Genomic DNA, 21403 nt, shown 5'->3' with positions numbered 1-21403 from the left:
GTTTTGGATTTGACATCAATTCATAACCTCCTTTTAAGCCTGTGTAGGTAATTTTTCACTGTTTTATCCTTCTGAGATGGCATTTTTATTATCCTTATTTTCTTTCTTTCTTTCTTTCTTACTTTCTTTCTTTCTTTATCTCTTTCTTATCCTTATCTTAGTTTTTTATGGTTAACTTTTTTTTTGTTTTTTAGCAAAACAATGGGGTTAGGAGATTTGCCCAAGGTCACACAGCTAAATAATTATTCAATGTCTGAGGCCAGATTTGAATTCAGGTCATCCTGACTCCAGGGCTAGTGTTCTATCCATTGTACCATCTAGCTTCCCTGATTAACTTTTTTATTTTTTGTTTTTTTTTAATTCATTTTGAGAGTTAAACTCTTCTCCTGGGATATATAGAGTCTATTCCAAGTTGCTGCTGTTGTTGTTGTTTATGCTGGGGCCAGGTTCTAGTTCCTACTTTATCTCTTACCAAGGTATTGCCCAGGTCTAAGCAGAGATTTGTTTTATGTCAAGGCTTTGCCTATGCAGTGGTTTGTTCCTAATCCAGTCCTATCTACTGCCTCATTGTTTCCAGGACTTGGACTTTCTCTGGGATTAGCATCCTAAATAACAAATATTGGCTTGCTGGGCTATGACATGGGCTTCATTGTATCTAAGAGCTTTTTGCTGGCTTTCCTGTTCCCCCAGCTATACCTCTTTATCCTTGAAAGTAACATTCTCCATGATAAAGTGAGTTGAGAACTTATTTTGGACTTTATTTTGGTGGAATCTGTAGCTTTAAGGTCTGTGTAGAGGTTCCATTTAAAGTTTTGTCGAGAAATATTTCAGAAACATCCTAATTTTGTCCTGACATCTAGAATCCACAACAGAAGTCTTTATTTATAATTCTTAAGAATTCTATCATTATTAGGGAAGATAGAAAAAATATGTGTAGAGAGATGGTGTAGGCATGAGTAAATTATGCTGAGATAATCTCAAAAAAATGTAAGGGTAAGAAAGAAGAATGAATTGGAAGAAAGGATAAGAAAACTTTAAAAATCAAGTCATTTCAAAAAGGCAAACAAGAAATGAGAGGGGTCGGGTGATATTTGAACCTTTCTATAATTTGAATTTCTTCACAGGGAAGAATTCACCTAAACAAATAAAAATCTATGCTATGCTATAGGGAAGTGGGAAGAGATTTGGTATAAGAAAAGAAAGGGAGCCTGATAAAAGAGAAGATTGGTTAAGGAAGGCAATGCTTTTAAAAAAATAACAGACTTTTCAGGAGGGACAGGGTAATTGGAGAGAGAAAAAGAATAATAAAAATAGAAAGCATAAACGGAAATGCACAGTAAGTAATAACAACTGTGAACAAGAATGGAATGAGTTGATCTGTAAAATAGAAGTTGATAGAAGATGAGATTAGAAATCAGAATTTGACAATGTTGTTTATAAGAAACACAACTGAAAAAGATAGACACAGAGTTAAAAATGAATAAGAGAAGAATAAATAAAAAGTTAGTTATTAATCGTGATTTCAAAGTAAAAGCAAAATATGTCTGATTAAAAGAAGTAATGAAGAAATTATGCATTGTGACATTATACATTGCTAAAATTATACATAGATAATGAAATATTATTAATTCTAAATATGTTTGAAAAATAGCATATCATCCAAAGTCTCAGAGAAAAATATTGAAAGAATAACAGAGGTAGCAAACAACAAAACTATACAATTAGTGTACCTCAAATTTTTCTCCTTTGCTGAATTAGATATATCTCCATTTTTTTTATTTTTTATTTTTTTAGTTTTAGTTTTTTTGCAAGGCAAATGGGGTTAAGTGGCTTGCCAAAGGCCACACAGCTAGGATATATCTCTAAATAGAACTAATAAAAAAGAACTTATGGACATGAATTGAATTTAATAAAATTTAGAAATAATAGTTCTCTGAAGTAAACCGAATAATAATAAAAAGGAAAAAGAAAACATTTTATTAAATTTTATATATCACCTTCCCAGAAACAAAGGGATCGTATACAAGAGCATAAAAACTTCACAAATCACTTGCAGAAAAGAAGAAACATTAAGTGTACCTTTTTCTCTTCATAATATGATGGCAATTGCTATTAAAAACACTAGATAGTTTAGGAATAAATGAAGTTTACCTTAAAAATAATAAATAATATCTATCTCAAATCATCTATATATATATTATATATATATATATATATATATATATATATATATAATGTGAATAAACTTGGAGCATTTCAGGGGTAAAACAATAATGCTTATTAACTTCATTGCTTTTCAGTATAGTATTACTAATGTAAACTTTAGAAAAAAAAGAAGAAAAAGAAATTGAAGGTATTAGATTTGGCAAAGAGGAAGCAAAGCTTTCACTTTTTTCAGATGATGTGATGATAACACTTAGAAACAATTAACAAACAACTTGAAACAATTAACAAATTCAACAAAATAGCAAGATATAAAATAAACCCACATACATCATTAGCATTTCTATATATGAACCACAAAGCCCAAGAGCAAGAAATAGAAAGAGAAATTACATTTAAAGTTACTATAGAAAACATTAAATTCTTGGGAATCTACCTCCCATGACAAATCCAGAAACTATATGAATACAACTATAAAACACTTCTTATCCAAATAAAGTCATATCTAAGTAACTGGAAATATGTCACTTGCTCATGGGTAGGATGAGCTAATATAGAAAAAATGACAATTCTACTCAAATTAAATTTCTTATTCAGTGCCTTACCAATCAACCTACCAAATAACTATTTTACTGAGATAGAAAAAAAAATAGTAACAAAATTCATCTGAGAAAACAATGATGGGAAAAAAAAGTGTAAAGGAAGATGGCCTAACTCTACCAGATCTAGTATCTAGTTCTGGTTAAAAAAAAAAAAAAAAAGTAATGGGCACGGCTAGGTGGTTCAGTGGATAGAGAGCACCAGTGCTGGAGTCAGGAGTACCTGAGTTCATATCCAGCCTCAGACACTTAATAACTACCTAGCTGTGTGGCCTTGGGCAAGCCACGTAACCCCATTTGCCTTAAAAAAAAAAACTAAAAATAAAAAAGAAATAAAATAATGGAGCAGTGGATTAGGATAGTTTCAAAAGAAACTGTATTAAATGACAAGAGCAAACCCAAAGACATCAGCTTCTGGGATAAGAACTCAATATTTGACAAAAATTGTTGGAATAACTGGAAAGTAATATGGCAAAAACTAGGCATAGACCCACATCTCACATCGTATACCAAAATGAGGTAGAAAATGGGTACAGGATTTAGACATAAAAGGTGACACCACAGATAAATGGACCAAGAAATATTCTGTCATATCTACTGTAAGGGGACACATTTATGACCAAACAAGAAATAGAGAACATTATAAAGTGCAAAATGAATGATTTTGACTTTGTTACATTAAGAAGTCTTTGCACTAACAAAATCAAAGCTGCCAAAATTAGAAGGACAGCAGAAAACTGGTAAACAATCTTCACAATCAGGAATTATGATAAAGCTCTCATTTCTAAAATATATAGAGAATTGTATGAAATTGATAAATCACAAATCATTCCCTAATTGATCAATGGTCAAAGGATATGAATAGACAGTTTTCAAATGAAGAAATTAAAGCTATATATAATCAGATGAAAAAATGTTCCAAATCACTCTTGATTAGAGAAATGCAAATTAAAACAGCCATGAGGTATCATTTCATATCCTATCAGATTGGCCAAGATGAGAAAAAGGGAAAATGATTAGTGTTAGAGGGGTTGTGGGAAGATTGGCACATTGATTTGTTGCTGGTGTAGGTATGAATAGATCCGACCTTTCTGGAGAGCAATATGGAACTGTGCCCAAAGAGTAATAAAATTGTTCATTCATTCCCTTTGATCCAGCAATTCCAATTCTAGGAATACATCCAGAAGAAATCATAAAAAATGGTAAAAGTCTTACATGTTCCAAAATATTCATAGAAGTTCTTTTTGGGGGCAAAGAATTGGAAATTGAGGGGATGCCCATCAATTGGAGAATGGCTAATGAAGTTATGGTACATGAATACTATGGAATACTATTCTTATAAGAAACAAGAAATGTTCATAATCTAGCGAAGCATGGAATGAGTTACAGATTCTGATGCTGAGTGAAGGGAGTAGAACCAAGAGAATAATGTACACAATAACAACATTATGAGATGATCAACCCTGATGGAAGCAGCTCCTCTCAGCAGTTAAGTGAGCTAGGACAACTGCATTAAACTAGCTATGGACAATGTTATCACAATCCAGAGGAAGTAAAACAAAACAAAACAAAACAAAACAAAAACAATCCTTCAGAATCCTATGAACTTTATAAAAATTCTTTCTTATGTATCTCTTTCTCTTAATCCTAATTCCTCCTACCAAAAATGACTAATCTATAAACATGTTTATCAAAAATATGTATGCACAATGCTAACTTTACTGTTCGTTGCTGATGGAGGGGGAAAGGAGGTTGGAAGAAAATTTTGTAACTTAAAAATATACATGTGCCTATGGATAAAAATCAATAAGTAAATAAATAAATAAAAGAAAAAATGACAAAATGCTAGAAATAAGGTGGAAAAAATTGGTACAGTAATGCATAATTAGTAGTTATTAACTAATCCATTCAATCTGAAGAACAATTTGGAGCTATGATCTAAAAGCTCTTAAACTTTCCAAATTCCTTGACCTAGTATTACCATTACCAGATCTGTTGCCCCAAAATAATAGCAAAAAAAAGGGGAAAGGTTCAAACATCCAAATATATTTCTAGTAGCTCTTTTTGTGATGGCAAACTATAGGAAATTGTGATATCCCTGAATCAGGAACTGACTGAACAAATCACAGTGTATGATTGCGATGTGAGTCTTATTGTACTATATTGAATGAAAAGCTGAATGTTTTTGAAAAATCTTGGTTAGACATATATGATTTTATGGAAAACAAATTATGTAGAATAAGGGGAACATTGTAGAATGTAACAGCAATATTACAATATCATCAGTTGTGAAAGTTTTTGTTATTCTGAGCCAAACAATGATCCAAGGTAATTCCAAGTGTCCCATGGGGAAAAAATGCTACCCATTATCAAATAAAAACCTAATAAACTCTGAGTGTAGCTAGAAACATACTTATTTTCTGAGCTTTGTAATTCTTGTTTTTAAATTTTTTTATTCCATTTTCTCAACATGGTTTATATGGGAAAATAGTTTGCAATGACTTCATTGTAAAATAAACCCATTGTGTCTTTTCAATTTCTTAAATGTTTGTGTTAGAATCATTCTTAATCTTATAGATTTGAATTAATTTCTTATTCAAATTAAATGTTAAAATTTTTTATCAAAGATATTTGCATTGATTTTCTTCAATCTATTTATTTTCTTCTTATTAAAGCTACTATTTTGTGAGCAAATGACTTTTAAATTTACAATAAAATAGGTGTTCAAATTTATCTTTTCTAATGAACTCAATCTTATGTCTATAAAATTTCAATCCATCCTTATATTTGGCTTATGAACAATATAAACTTTCATTCTTCTGAAAATATTTTATGATATGGCATTTTATGCTAAAAAAGAAATATGATCATTTTCTTCCAACCTGTTATCCAATCTCTTCCAGGAGTTTTCAATATACATACATATATATATATATATATATATATATATATAAAATCTGTATACATATAAACATATATATGTTCTTAAACATGATATTACTATATGATTTGAATTCAAGATCTATTTCACTAATTTATTATTTTTTAAAATACTATTATATTGTTTCGATAGTTGTTATGCTATAACATGATATCATAGTTATTTGAGAGATACCACTTTGTAATAGTTAAAAATTCACTGTCTAGAAAAAAAGATATGTAACCATTTGTTGGTTAGACATATATGATTTTATGGAAAACACATCATGTAGAATCAGGGGGACATTGTAGCATGTAACATGTAACATGTAGCATGTAACAGCAATATTACAATATCATCAATTGCAAAAATCTAAAAAAATAAAATTGAACAAATTAAAAAAGAAAATAATTCCCTCAAAAACACAATTGGGAAAATGGAAAAAGATAACATTTGAATATAGATAAGTAGGGTTTCTTTCCAATGCATAGGTAATTATGTAATACTGTTTAACCAAAGACTTTTGAATTTACTATGCACTGACAGAAAGAAAAACCCAAACAAATAAAATCTTTATTAATTTTGTTGGGATAATGCCAATTTCCTTACATTCTCATTTTTTAATTATTTCCTTATTATTTTCAACCTTTATTCCTCCCTAGAAATTCTGTATTGGTTATTACTAAAGTGTATTGTGCATCTTTGAGAAAGGTAGCATGATTACACCTAGATAGCTGATCTCTAGACAGAGACAAGGGTTAAAATCTGAATTCTGACATATACTAAAATTTACTGAGGGACCAAATCTGAATTCTGACATATATTAAAATTTATTGGGGTTACTCATTGTGAGATTTTGAACAAGAAAAAGCTAGAAATAAATCCAAAGTAAACTGAAGTAGCGAGTCACATATGATTAGATCAAGCTACTTGGGAATTAATTATGTTCAAAACTGCTCAAGCCTTGCTAGCTGAAACTCCTTGCTCAAGGCACTCTTGGCTGTGGTCTATTTTTGCCCACCCATTTGTGCCTCTTCTCAGATACCCTGAAGATGTGCTAATGATGATGGTTGGAACAATTTTAAAGGCTATACCAACATATTTAGACAGGTAGACTGGAAAAACATATCAATGATTAAAAGAAGGAAGTTGAGAGAAGAAACTAATTTGAACAAAGTTTCTGAGATTTTATTGAATACTTTTAGTGGAATGTGGAAAGATATAATGTCTAATTAGAAATACTTAATAGACTTTGATAAAATCTGATATCCAAAGGTATTTAAAAAAAACTAATTCAAATACCTATGAATGATAGCCAGTTTCCTGGAGATAAATAGTCAAAAAATATGAATTGGAAGATCAAAAGGAAGTATTTGCTAGTTATCAACAGGTATATGAAAAGTGCTACCAATCACAGGTGAATTGAGACATAAAAATTAAACAGCTCCAGTATTACACTTCAAACATATCAGATTGGAGAAAATGCCAAAGGGGGAAAAAGTAGGATAATGGAAATTGTTTTAGGATTTGTGAGAATATTGGCATTCTGTTTGTGGAACTGTGATTGTGCTTTTTTTTTTTTAAATTAACATTTGGTACAGCAGTTTGGAAAGATATATGCAAAGTTTTTAAATTGTGTATGCATATCTTTGACTAAGTGATGTCACTATTAGTCTTAAAAGATCAAAGGAATAGAAATATTATCTTCAAGTATTAAAAATGTGTATAACCATTCTCTTAGTTGTAGCAAAGAACTAGATACAAAAGATCTTCCATTGGTAAAACTAATTGTGAATGATTAAATTAAATGGGTGAATTAATTGACTAAAACAAACTGTGGTATATAAGTGTATTTAAATGTAATTGCTCACAAGAAATGATTAAATGGGATCATGTTAGAGGACTGGGAAGATATATATATTGCTGCAGAGGAAGTAAACAGAAAATGGAAAATCATTAATATAGTAAAAAGATGTATTTGCCATAAGGATTAAGATTCTTGTTTCTTGTTTCTTTTTTTATTAACTATTTTTGGAAGCAATTTGGGGAGAAAGGGAAAGAAGTATTATTTCTTAAAAAGAAGAAACAAAACAAAAATTTAATAAATAATTTGAAAACCTTGAGGTCACAAAAATAGCTTTGAAAAATAATTCATTTCATTGAATGATTTTTTAAAAAGTGATCTCTAAATAATTTCAGTTTCTCATGTGAAAATGAGCTATTTTACATTTCCTTCTATTTTTTTCTTTTTTTCTTTTGTTTAACAGATTCTTAATGTCTCATGAAGTCATTTGTTTCCACAGAGCCCTTATTATTTCTCAGAGAAGAATTTTCTTCATTCTGGTTTTGTATCTTTTTTTCCCATTTGATCAATTCTAATTTTAAAGGAACTGTTATCTTTTTCCATTTGAATTTATCCAATTGTATTTTTTTTTAGATTTTTGCAAGGCAAATGGGGTTAAGTGGCTTGCCCAAGGCTACACAGCTAGGTAATTATTAAGTGTCTGAGGTGGGATTTGAACTCAGTATTCCTGACTCCAGGCCCAGTGCTCTATCCACTGTGCCACCTAGCTGCCCCTCCATTTCATTTTTAAGCTCCTTTTTGATCTCTTGTAAGTCTTTCTTGTCTAGAAACAAATTAATCTTCTCCTCTGAAAATTCAAATATTCTGCCCCTTCTGCTTTCCTTTTTTGTTTATATGTGTGTATGTTTCAAGTTTATTCTGATATCTAGTTTTCTTTCTTTCTTTTTACTTTTTAATTTGCATTTTTATTTATTTACACATTACTAAAATAGTTTTGTAGTAAGAGTAAGCATAATCCCCCCCCCACAAAAATAAAAACCTCATGAAAAATAAAGTGAAAGAAAGAGAATAAAAATGTGCTTCAGTCTACGTTCCAATACCATCAGCTCTGTCTCTGGGGTGGATTGCTTTCTTTATCATAAGTCCATCAGAGAAGTTACTTTGATATTTTTCCACAGTTGCTGGTGCTGATTGTAATTCCCTCCATCCATTTCTCCCCACTACCAATTATATTTTCTCTCTCCTTTCACTCTGTCTCTCTTCAAAAGTGTGCTGTGGGCCAGCCAAGTGGTTCAGTGGACATAGCACCAGCCCAGGGGTCAAAAGGCCCCAATCCTATATCCCCCCCATAGCCCCAGAGACCAGCAGCCACCTATTCCCATAGTTCTGGATAGGCCATTCAACCCCACCACCTAGCAAAAAGTAAAAAAAGAAAATGATCTACCTCTATCCTTTTCATCCCCCTTCCCTTCCCTTGTTCCCCTTTCTTCTATCCTCTTTCTCTCCTTTTTCTTCTAGATTTCTATGCCCTATTAAGTATATATATATATATATATATATATATATATATATATATATATATATATATATGTTATTTCCTTTCTGAGACATTTCTGATGAGAATGAAGACTCTCAATCCCCCTCCCCTTCTCCCTTTCTATACCATTGCAAAAGCTATTCCTTGACTCTTTTACATTAAATATCTTAGTCTATTCTACCTCTCCTTTCCTTTCTTCCAGTACAGTTCCTTTTCATCCATTGATTCCATTTAAAAAAATATATTATACCTTCAAATCAGCTCTCTCCTGTGCCTCAACTATAAAAACTTCTTCTAACTGCTCTAATAAATGAGAAGGTTCATATGAGTATTATCTGTATCATCTTCCCATGCAGGAATACATGCAATTCATCATCATTTAATCCCTTATAATTTACCCTTCTCATCCACCCTCTCTGTGCTTCATCTGAATCCTGTACTTGAAGACCACACTTTCAGTTGAGCTCTGGTCATTTCAACAGGAACATTTGAAATTCCCATTTCATTGAAAGACAATCTTTTCCTCTGAAAGAGAATGTTCAGTTTTTCTGGTTAGTTGATTCTTGGTTGCATTCCAAGTTCTTTTGCCTTTCCAAAATATTATATTCCAAACTCTATGAGCCTCTACGTTTGATGCTAAATCCTGGAAAATCCTGACTGTAGCTCCATGATATTTGAATTGTTTTGTTCTGGCTGCTTGTAATATTTTCTCTTTGACTTGGGAGTTCTGGAACTTGGCTATGATATCCCTGGAGGTTATTTTTTTTTCTTTTTGATCTCTTTCAAAAGATTGATGGATTCTCTCAGTTTCTATTTTGCCCTTTGCTTCTAGGATATCGGGATAATTTTCCTGAAGACAATCTTCAAAAATGAGATCAAAGTTCTTTTCCTGATCATGATTTTCAGGTAGCCCAATAATTTTTAAATTGTCTCTTTGGATCTGTTTTTCCAGATCTGTTGTTTTTTTCAATGAGATATTTCATGTTCTCTTCTAGTTTTTCATTCTTTTGATATTGTTTTTAATGTATCTTGATTCCTCACAAAAGTATTGGCTTCCTTTAGCTCTATTCTACATTTGAAGAATTTGTTTTCCTCAGAGAGCTTTCTTATCTCCTTTTCCTTCTGGCCAATTCTTCTTTTTAAGGTATTTTTCTCCTCATTAACTTTATGAATTGTTTTTTCATTTGAGTTAAACTAGGTTTTAGTACATTATTTTCTATTTTTTTTGGATGTCATTGATTAAGCCGATCACTTGGTTTTCATGTTTTTCCTGCATCTCTCTCATTTCTCTTCCAAATTTTTCCTCTACCTCCCTTATTTGCTTTTTTAAATCTTTTTTGAGCTCTGAAATTGACTGAGCCAAACTTCTATATTTCTTGGAGGATTTAGATGCAGAAGCTTGGACTTTGTCATCTTCAGAATGTGTTTTGATCCTCCATAGAACCAAAGTAATTGCCTATGATCAGGTTCCTTTTTTTTTCTGTTTACTTTTTCTGTTTACTTTACTTTCCTCAGACTGTGCCCTGGTTTGGGGGTGCTTCCTGAGCCTTTGAGTATTATTGGGGAATTCCACAAGGACCTCAGTTCCTTCAAGATCTTATGAGAAAGTCCATCTGCTCCCCTGCCTGTGCTCTGGTCTGTGGATGACTACAAGCATATCCCTCTGCCCCAGGACTGTGAGGTGGCTCCCTGTTCTATGACAATATGGGGGCCCAGACTGCAACCAGGGTCTGGAAAAAAGCACAGGAGTCTTGTGCTGGGGCTAGAGAAGAGACCTTGACAGTCTCTCTGCATTCCCTTACCTTCCATGAGGTAAGCATTGTGGAAGCAGTTGTTTGGTGGCTCTGCAGATCTGCTTCTACTTCCTGGGATCTGGAATATGCTGAAGGCTGCAGCAATGCTGATGGCCACAGTTGTTCCGAGGGCCACACTTGATGCCATTCACTCTAGCAGAGGTTTCCCTGCTGATTTTCCAAGTTGTGTTTGGTGTTCCCTGGGTTGCCAGTTCAGGAAACTCTTTCTGCTTCTGGGAGCCAGAGATCCTTGGGACCCAGGTGCCCAGGAGCCCAGTGAGCTGTTCCTGGAAGACTGGAGATCCTTCCCTCTGGCTTGCTAATGGTGACTGTGCTGCCACCCCCTTTGCCCCCATGGAACAGAGTATTCCCATGATTTTCCAGGTTACATTTGGCTGGAGAATTGCCTCACTGGAACTCTCTGAAAATTTAGTTAGAGCCATAATTTTAAGGATTTTTGGAATATTTTTGAGAGAGCTCCTAGGAAAGGCTGTTCTCATGCCACTATCTTGGCTTCACCCCCCCTCCATTGAACCTCTGTACTCCTTTTCTGAACATGTATCCTTAACTCCAAAATAATATTCAACAGATCCTGCTTTGGCTGTCCTTTTTACATTGGAGAAATTTTTTTTGCATAGGTTCTGGTGTTTGGGGAGGGGTTGATTCATACACCCTCAGTGCTGATTGCTCTAGAGGTCTTCTTTAGAGGAGTTCTTAACTCCAGGGGATTGCTCAAGGACCAATCAATAAGGAAGGCCAGAAGCTTTCTCTGGATTGTCTTGGGGGTGTCAGTTATCCAATCCCTATGCCTGGGACTGGATGTGGTATAGTTCCCCAGGTCTGGAAACTCTAGAGTATCTCTGGATGATGAGCTCTGGTGAATTCCGACAACACCAGGCCTTTGGAAAAGGTGTGAAAATCTGGAGTTGTTTCTGTGTTTGTATTGTGAAACAGCCAGGTTCTTCCACACTAACACCAGGGGCTCTTCTGGAAGTACCTAAGCTCAAAGTTTGGGCTGTCCAGACCAGCCATGCTCTCCAAATGGGTGTCCAGGGCAGCCACACTGGAGCTCTCCCAGTCTTACCTTGCACACCTTGCTCCAAAACTCATCAGAGTTTCTCTGATTAGTCCCCAGCCTCACCCTGTTGCTGGTGGGTTGGGTCTCTGCTCTCTGTCCTAGGCATGTCCACACTCCCCCATGTAAATCCAAACTCTATTAAGAGACTTGATTCTTTTCAGTTCTGAGGGCAAGCCAGGAGAGCTTAAAACAGTGTCTACATTTTCTCTGCCATCTTAACCAGAAGTCTTGGTTCTATAACTTTAAATTAAGAGAATGCAAAGAAAGAGAAGACAAAAAAAGACCACTAGGGAATTATAAGAAAAAAAAATTGGTCCTGTCAAAGAAAGAAATAAACCAGGGGAGCAGAGTTATTTATCATTTTTATTGCCATCTCATTTTCCTCATCATGAAATTTTAGAGCTTAAAGGGAATTCAATGGCCGTATAGTCCAACCTATATCAAAAGATTCCTCTTCTACAGCATAAACAGCATGCCAACAATCAGGCTTCTCTTGAAAAGCACAGATAGAGCCCAGTTCTTTCTAAGGTAGCGTGTTCCTTTTAGATATCTCTAATTCTTAGGAAGTGTTTTTAGTTTTCACTTCCTGACATCAAGCCTAAAATTGACTTCTCTTCTTACTGACTTTGCTTCTTATTCTCTGGTCCGGGGAACCAAATATAGGTGGAAATGGAAGGGGGGGGTGAATTCTTTTTTTGAAAGGTGGTACCCCAAATACTTGAACATAGTTATCATGTCTCAACTAATTCTATTCCTTTCCAAATTAAATGTTCCTGAGTACTTTAACTGACCTTTTGAATGCTTGTCATAAAGAATTTCCATAGACTGATCCAGACATATCTCCATAAGAGACTAGTGGAAACTGTCCAAAGAAGATTTGTACTATCATTGTATCCTGTGACTGCTCTAGGGTGAAGTAAAATAAATATACTTTTGTTAAATCTTCAATGACAGAAATACCTCATTTCATCCCCAAATTGCACCAAAACTAAAGAGAATGTTGATATTACAACTGTGCCTCCTTCAATATATTGTCTATCATGCTATGTATAATTTACAGCTTATCAATTTGCTTTTAAGTTTGCCACACACACATATATGGTTGTTGTTTGAGTTTTTTTCATATTCAGAGAAAATCCATAAGTTGATTATCCTATCAATTGAATAATTTAAACAATATGAATGTACAATCTACATTTACAATAAAAGTTTGAAAAATCTTAAAGATATAATATATTTGTAAAAACTATGCCAAGAAAAAAAAATCAAGACAAAACAATTCTCCACTAACAGAATGAATCAAATTAGAAACAATTGTCAAGGGTAAGCTTATCCTTCTTTGTCTTATGGTGTTTAGAAGAAAACATTGTAGTGCTTTGAGAATTGTTTTTCTTCTTTGTAAAGTACTTGAAAATTAAACATCAAGAAAGACAACATGTCTTTAGAAATTGTAGGGGAAGCTGTGAAGACTATCAGTACATTTTGATTAAGTGAAGTAGGTACATCTTAATTAAGATCAAATGGGACTTGAAAAACGGATTATAAAAACCTGCATATAAGGAAAGTTTTCGATGTTGATTAAAAACACAGTTGGTTCAGAAGAAGAAACACAAGATATGACTTTCTCAAAATTTGAAAGTAAATTATAATTTATGAATTTGTATATTTTATCTGAGATGGCAGACCTATTCTTAACACATTTCCAAAGCTATATTCTTTTAGACTCTAACAGACTGTACTGCTTCAGAAGAAAGATCATTTATTTTTCCAACTAGTTAGTATAGTTCACATTGCTATATAACTGAAAGAGAAGCAAAATGATCAAGATTTCCTGTCTATGGGGATGCTTCATATCACTCATGGTTGAATTTGTCTGAAAACATGATACAGACAAGATTCTTAGCATTAGAGATTTTAACATTGGAATGAACTAGAAAAACAATCTATTCCATTCCCGTTTCCCCTTATTTTAAAGATAAGGAAACTGAAGTCTTGGCCACGTACAATATATATCTGTATAGATATACATATCTATACAGATAGATAGATAGATATCTATAACTCTCTATCTATCTATCTGTCTATCTATCTATCTATCTATCTACATTTAGATCTATGTATTTGTCTATCTAACTTTAATTAGGTCACTTAATCTCTTTTCCTCTCAATTCTCTCATTTTTAACTAGGATAATAATAGTCCCTATGTCACAGAGTTGTGAGAATTAAATGATATAAGATGGTTAAAGTGCTTGAAAAACTTTTAAACATTAAATAAATAGTAGCTGTCATTATTAGCATCCATTGAAGAATAGTTTTAAAATAAATGGCAATATCTCAATAATAATAATAATTCTACCAAGGTGACAACTATATAAAAATTTAAAGTTATGAAAGAATATTTTTATTATAGTAACTTTGTGAATTAGGAACTATATGCATATACTTATCACAGAATTAGAGAAATTCAGAGTAGATTATCTGTTTAGTCTAATATATACTTGAAAGAGAATTCCAGCTAGATATAGCCACAATGTTTGAGATTAAGCCCTCCAATTTGACCATATGACCTAAACTTTTTTTATCATTTCACAGAATACTGTTGAATTAGGATCATATAACCCTTTATTTTTCCTACTTCCAAATGTATGCATCCTAGAATATGATATATTTTATTTATCTGTGACTTCAACAGATTATATCAAAACTACATGGGAGTGGAGACCATATGTTCTGTAAACATGGGATTTTCTCCAATCACTAGCAGGTTTTTCTATACAGAAAAGGCACTTCTAAATTTTGGTAAATGTATGAAATTCTACACTGTCCTTGAAAAAGTCAACTTCAAAAGAAAAGGAAGGTTATGCTCACATAAACAATAGTTCAGATGAAAAAGTAAAAAAAATATTTAATGAATTATAAAGTCTATATAAAGTATGTGACATGAACATTTCTTAAGAATATATGATGCTCCAATAGCTGCCTATTTTCTAAATCCAGAGAAGGGCAACAGAGAAGTTGCAAAAATTCTTAACTGTGTCAAATTAAGTGCACTTGAGAGACTATGGAAACCTTGCCCTTATATTAATTATATAATATATGTAGTATTTCAAAGTCAGCAAGTGGGAGGAATATTAGACCATTCTAATAGGACCAGAGTCCCAACCTAGAGCACCTGGTGGACACTAAAGTGAAGTTTTAGAACAATGAAAAGGAAAATCACCACCATAATTAAAATTGTGTAAATATCTTTGTAAAAATAGACAAAATTTGAAGACACAATCACTACCATCATCTTCTCCATCAACACCACCATTCCAAATCAAAAAATATTCAGTCAATAAAGATTTATTGGAGCAGCCAGGTGGCACAATGGATAGAGTACCAGTCCTGGAATCGGAGGACTTGAGTTCAAATCTACACTCAGACACTTAATAATGTACCTAGCTGTTGTGAGATCTTGAGCAAGTCACTTAACCCCACTGCCTTGCAAAAAACAACAACAACAACAAAAGATTTATTAATCACTTAGTAACTACCAGGCACTGTGCCAAGTACAGGGTAGTTGACCACTTTTGATGGCTAGAGTCTAAATAACTTCTTATCTGGAATAACATAGAATGAAGACTTATACAATAACTCATTGGATTAAGCAATCTATAAGCATCTTTTTAATTTAGATCTTCTGTCAGGGAATTTCAGAGTTTGGGAGAACAGTAGAGAAATATAAACTTCTGACATCCTACACTTTATAGGAAATGAATTTTGGCAGAGTAGGGAGGGTGATGAATCAGGAGACAGAGAAGAGCATGTAGCTGATTCCAAGTTCTGACTCTTCCTCTCACTGGCTATATGTGCTTAAGTACACTTTAACAGTCCTGGTCTCATCAGTAAGTATTGGCCTATATCAGGGGTTCTTAAATTTACTTAGAATTCAGGTATCCATTTCAGGTGGTCTGTGAATTTTATGGGAAACGTGATCAACTTTATTTTAATATAGTTTCCTTTGTAATCCTTTGTATTTATTTTATGCTTTAAATTAATATTCTGAGAAAGGCTTGAAAAATTGTTTTCAACATACTTTCAAGGAAGTCCTAGACAAAAATAGTTTTAAAACTCCCAGTCTAAGTTCCTCTGCAGTTCTAAGAGCCAAAGCAGAAATTAGGTTATTTTACCACATTATACATCAGAGATCAGATTAGAATTTATAGTCCCTGACTCCTGAGACAATTCTCTTCCCACTTTGCCATAATATTTTTTATATTTACCTTCATAAATCCATGGTAATACAAAGAAGTTTCATAGGCATGTTGATGGTTTGACAGTGATTGATTGGTTTAACTTCATGAAGATGTTCTCCTAGGCAAGATCCCATATGTCATTCTTTCAAAAATCTTGAAAGTCCTATGGTACTTATATGGTACATGGACTTAAATGTCTGTTTTACTGTTGACTACTCCCCAAATACTGAGAAACTTTGCATCTCTTTTGACAGCTAGAAAATTACAGTTTGGAACTAGAAGCCTATCCCTGCATTAAAGATGGGATATCAGACATCCAAAGCAATGAGACATTTGGCAGCTAGCTAATTTTGAATCTTATTAAGAAGGAGACTCATCCCACAGAAGTCTCTGCACTTGATGTGTTAAGCAGGCTGTCCACTTAACCCAATGGCCTATTCAAACAGTTCAATCAAAGTGTAAAGCTGTCACCATTGCCATCCAAATACATATGAGCAGAAGTGTCAACAGCAGAAAGACCTTAAATAAGCACCAAGCTTATTTGTTGAGAGTAAAGGACAAGTCCCAAATGAGAAGCTGAAAATGGACCTCTGGTTCACAGGAATAGGCCCCCTAAATCAATTTCTCTCTGCCTTGACTGAAGAAATAGGAGAAGCAAACTTCTAAGAGTTAGTGCTTTTCTCAAAGAGTACTGTGATTCCAGTATTCCTTTCTCTCCAATTTGATAAGGAAAACAGAGTTGGTGAATTGATTGATCCTTCTTTAACAAATAGTTGCCATTTTAATCAAAGGATTATATATTTAGAGTCAGAAGTTACCTTTAAAATTCAATTCCCTCACTTTATAGATGACTAGCGATAAAGATAGAGCAATAAAGGATAAGACTGAAGGTCACACAGAAGAATTTTCTGTATGTAATTTCTATAAAAAAAATCACAGCTAGGTCTTCAGAAAAGCTGAATGGAAGTTCAATGTTGTGAGAGGCATTTGACTAATCTGAACAGTATCTAAAGTGAAAAAACAAAACAGGTGTCAAGATAGCATACTCTAATGAAGGCAACAGTGGCATTAAGGAAAGGAGAATGGAATTGAGATTTGAGTCTACTACTAAACTGTTGAGTAACTGGGGAGGGTCACAACTTCATTTAGGACTCAATTTTCTTATTTGTGAAATGAATTTTTTTCAAATTAGTAGTCTCTGAGATTCCTTCAAACCTAAAAGATTTTGCTCTTAAAAATAATCAGTTGGAATAGTTATACAATATTATTGATGCAATAGCCCTCTTTTAATTTGAAGTTTACTTTTTTTAATGAACAAAAATAAATTTTCTCTCCTTTACACAGTCATCCTATCACATTAGAGGAAAAAAAAGAAAATCAAAACTTTAAAAATATGCAAGGCCAAGCAAAACAAATTCCTACATTAATTATGACCAAAATAATATGTCCTACTCTATACTCTGATTCTTTCAATTTTTTGTTAGGAGGAGGGCAAAATGCTTATCCATGAGTCTTCTGGATATGTGTTTGATCACTTCATTGGTCAAAGTTGTCAATTTTTCCAAATTTTTGTGTTTGCAAGGTTGTTATTATTGTAAAATGTATAATCCTTTTTCAGATCACTAGGCATTGGTGTATATTTCAGAGATTCCTCTAAAGTCATTCCTTTCATTGTTTCTTATGGCATTACACCCACACATCATATTTTGTTCACCCATTCCCCATTTAGAAGATCCTAGTCATACAACAAAAATCAGATAGTGAATCTAGTAATACTACAAAAAGAACTGCTTTAAAAATATTTGTATACATGTGTTCTTTGATCTCTGATATATAGATTCAATAGTATTCATGTAAAATCTTTTGAAATTGCATTTCTGGGGAAAAGACATTGAAGTATAATGAAAAGAATTAGATCACAGGATTTTTAGCCAATGAATTAGCTGGAAGTAGTGGTCAGGATAAGAATAGAAGGGTTTTGTCAAAAAAAAGGTATTATAAAGTTGTGTAGCCATCTTGCTGAAATGTGACTTTAATTGACCAATGAATATGCAAAATTTATTGATCAACATTGAAATCTACACTCCCCACATTTTTATATTTTTGCTACAATTTTAGAAGATTTTCATTACAACTTCTTTATTTTCTCTTTGTCTGCTTTTATACATGCTAAATGCTATATACCTTATAGAAAAATCAACAAACATGAGTCCATATACATATATAATCCATGCTTGCATGCATATATATATATATATATATATGTCATTGCACTTTACATCTATCTATAGCATGACTCATGTATTTTTGTATGTATGGATGGATGTATGTATGTCTAAAATTTGGAGCATGATGTATAAACATCATTTTATACATACAGTAAAAGTCAAGGTCAGGTATTTTTCTATTTCTGCATTCAGTATACAGCTAAAGGAGGCTTAGAGTTAAGTGTCTTGTTAGGTAATTTGAATGATCCCCTCTTTCAGTCATCTCAGTCTTTTACATTGCAAAAATTAGTTCACATTGCAGAAATGTCTCATGGTTCGATATTTCCAACTTCAGTACCACAAAATGTGTACCTATATATGTATGTATGCTGTTTCTGCCCTGATCACTACTCAGTGCTCAGCAAAATCTTCTCTTGAACTAATCCCCAAGGGAAAAAAAAACTTATCTTTAATGTGAATTAATAATAAACCAAGCAATCACAGAAAGTTAGGATATAATACATACTGATAATAATGAGCTCTTGACAGATTAGGGCAAGCCATATTTAAGGAATCATATTACTTGTCAATATACTTTTGTTAGAAGATAGGCTCCATAGTTTCAGAAGTACCTGTGAAGTTCTATATGAATTGATGCAGAGTGAATTCAACAGAAATAAGCTATAACATAACAAAAATATTATAAAATTTTTTAAAAAAACTTGAGAATGATAAACAATGGTCCAACCAGCTATGATTCTAAAAGACTTATGACAAAACATATTACTCACCTCTCGACAGAAATCTAATGAACTTCATGTTCATCTTTTATTTTTGACACAGTCACTATGGTACTTTATTTTGCTTGACTATGAAATTTTTTTGAATAGGGCTTCTCCATTTTTTACTACTTTGAATAGGAGGGCAAAGGGGAATAGAGATGAGTAGTCAAAAAAAGGAATGTCTATATTTTAAAATATAGAAAGCATAAAGATCCTGTGTGTGTGTGTGTGTATACACAATATAATCTATGCTTTTTTTAATTTGTGTCTGACTCTTCATGATCCTATTTGGGATTTTCTTGACAAAGATATTGGAGTGGTTAACCAATTCCTTCTCTAGTTCATTTTGTAGATGAGACATTGAGGGATAAGTTATTTGCTAAGGGTCACACAGATAATAAGTATTTGAGACCAGATTTTAACTCAGGAAAATGAGTCTTTCTGAACTTCAAACCCAATACTCTCTCCATTTTAGCCTAAAAAACATAGTTAGAGTAGGTATCAATACCTTAACCTTATGTATTGTAAAGGCCACTAAGATCTTCCATCCCTATTAAGGGAAGTACGACCTTCTCTCCTTTCACTCAACATAGATAAGGAAGACAGTTTTGAAGTTACAATTTAAACCTATGCATTTTTTAAAAAGTATGTTGAACTATGAATTTTAGAGAGTTATATAATGTTTCATATGCAATACACTTTTTCTAATCCACAAATGCAAATGCCCTTTTAGTTTTCATATTTATTAAGTTTAAAATAGAAAAGAAATTTTAAAAAAAATTGTAAAATTTTTGTGAGTAGAGATTGCTTTCCTTACAGTATTTGTATCTTTAACAAGTAGAAGAATGCCAACCATGTACTAGATGATTGTCAATTGATTGATACTATTTAGAACCTGAAGAGAAAGTGGACCTCATCTTTTCTAACGTTGTATTTGAGATTGCAAATTAAGCTAAGAAAAAGATAAATTATTTATCCAAAGTCACATAGCAGTAAATAGAAAAACCAGTATTTCTATCTCTACCCTTCCAATTCAAAAAGTGTTCACTTTTTTTTAGGTTTTTGCAAGGCAAATGGGGTTAAGTGGCTTGGCCAAGGCCACACAGCTAGGTAACTATTAAGTGTCTGAGGCCAGATTTGAACTCAAGTACTACTGACTCCAGGGCTGGTGCTCTATCCACTGTGCCACCTAGCCACCCCGGTGTTCAGTTTTTCAAGGGGGCCTATATACTATAAGCAAACAACTTATGAAATGTTTAATATTGATAATAATACCTTTTTTTTTTAAATCCACATGGCTACAAATAGGCTACAGGAAACCTGCCAAGTAAACACAACTAAATTGTAGCTCATTTTATTCAGAGAACATATCTTTTTTTCAAAATTATTTTTAGCAGTGCAACTGATGAAAAATTGGAGATTTTTTAAATCAGTTTAAGAATTCATAGAAAATGACTTGGAAATCTATTTAAAGAATGAAGCAATCCAAGTTAACAACAAGACATTCATTTTTTTTTCTTGGATTCTGATTTGTTGGTCATGACAGGCATTTTATTAGGTCTCTGCTGCATGATAGAGATCTTTCCATCCATGATCTCAGTGAATTTCTTGAATTTAAACCTGACCTAGATTCTTAATCTTTGTTTCACTTTACTCTACTGAGCAAATGTCTTTGAATGAGTCAAGTTTGGAATTCACTGTGTCAGGCTCATGTAGCATTCGTTACAGTTATTGTTTCAAAGAGGTAAATAAAGAAAAGTTATAGCATCTTTCATTTATATAATTCATGTTGCCTTGCATTAATATCATAAAAATGATATTGGGAAAATTCATAAGCCAGGGTAACTGGTTGGAATGACTTCTAAACATGTAAATGAATGATATTATATTATATTTATACCCACTTTTTCATTAATGCCAGATAATAAAAAGACATTTCTGTTTTTATTATGTTTTTGACTCATTTAAAAAGTTTCCAATTGGTATCTATCTTTTCATTTTAAAAGAAAAGTAGATTATATTGACTAAGGAAATCATTTATTTCAATTAGAGAGAAACAGACTTGTACCTTTTATCAAGTTTGGATTTAAAGGATCCACATAATTCCTTGAAAAGAATGATATTATTTTTTATCCTCCTTGTCCTGCAAAATAATGGATATTAGAATTTAAGCAAGAATCACAGTTGTACAAAGCTATTCTATTAATCATTTGTTAAATTTCCATACTGATTTTGTTGAGGGGGGAAGAAAGATCATTTGAAAAGTCTACTTTTGCAATTT

General features: G+C 32.7%; 1 pseudogene; it reads right to left on the bottom strand.

Moving 5' to 3' along the window:
- Positions 1 to 19599: 19599 nt before the first annotated feature.
- LOC141519790 (U6atac minor spliceosomal RNA) lies at positions 19600 to 19713 on the bottom strand (annotated as a pseudogene).
- Positions 19714 to 21403: the final 1690 nt, after the last annotated feature.

The sequence above is a fragment of the Macrotis lagotis genome, chromosome 3, assembly GCF_037893015.1.
Source record: "Macrotis lagotis isolate mMagLag1 chromosome 3, bilby.v1.9.chrom.fasta, whole genome shotgun sequence".
Lineage (NCBI taxonomy): Eukaryota > Metazoa > Chordata > Mammalia > Peramelemorphia > Peramelidae > Macrotis > Macrotis lagotis.
Note: the sequence above shows the minus strand (reverse complement) of the source record. Positions and strands in the feature narration are given on the sequence as shown.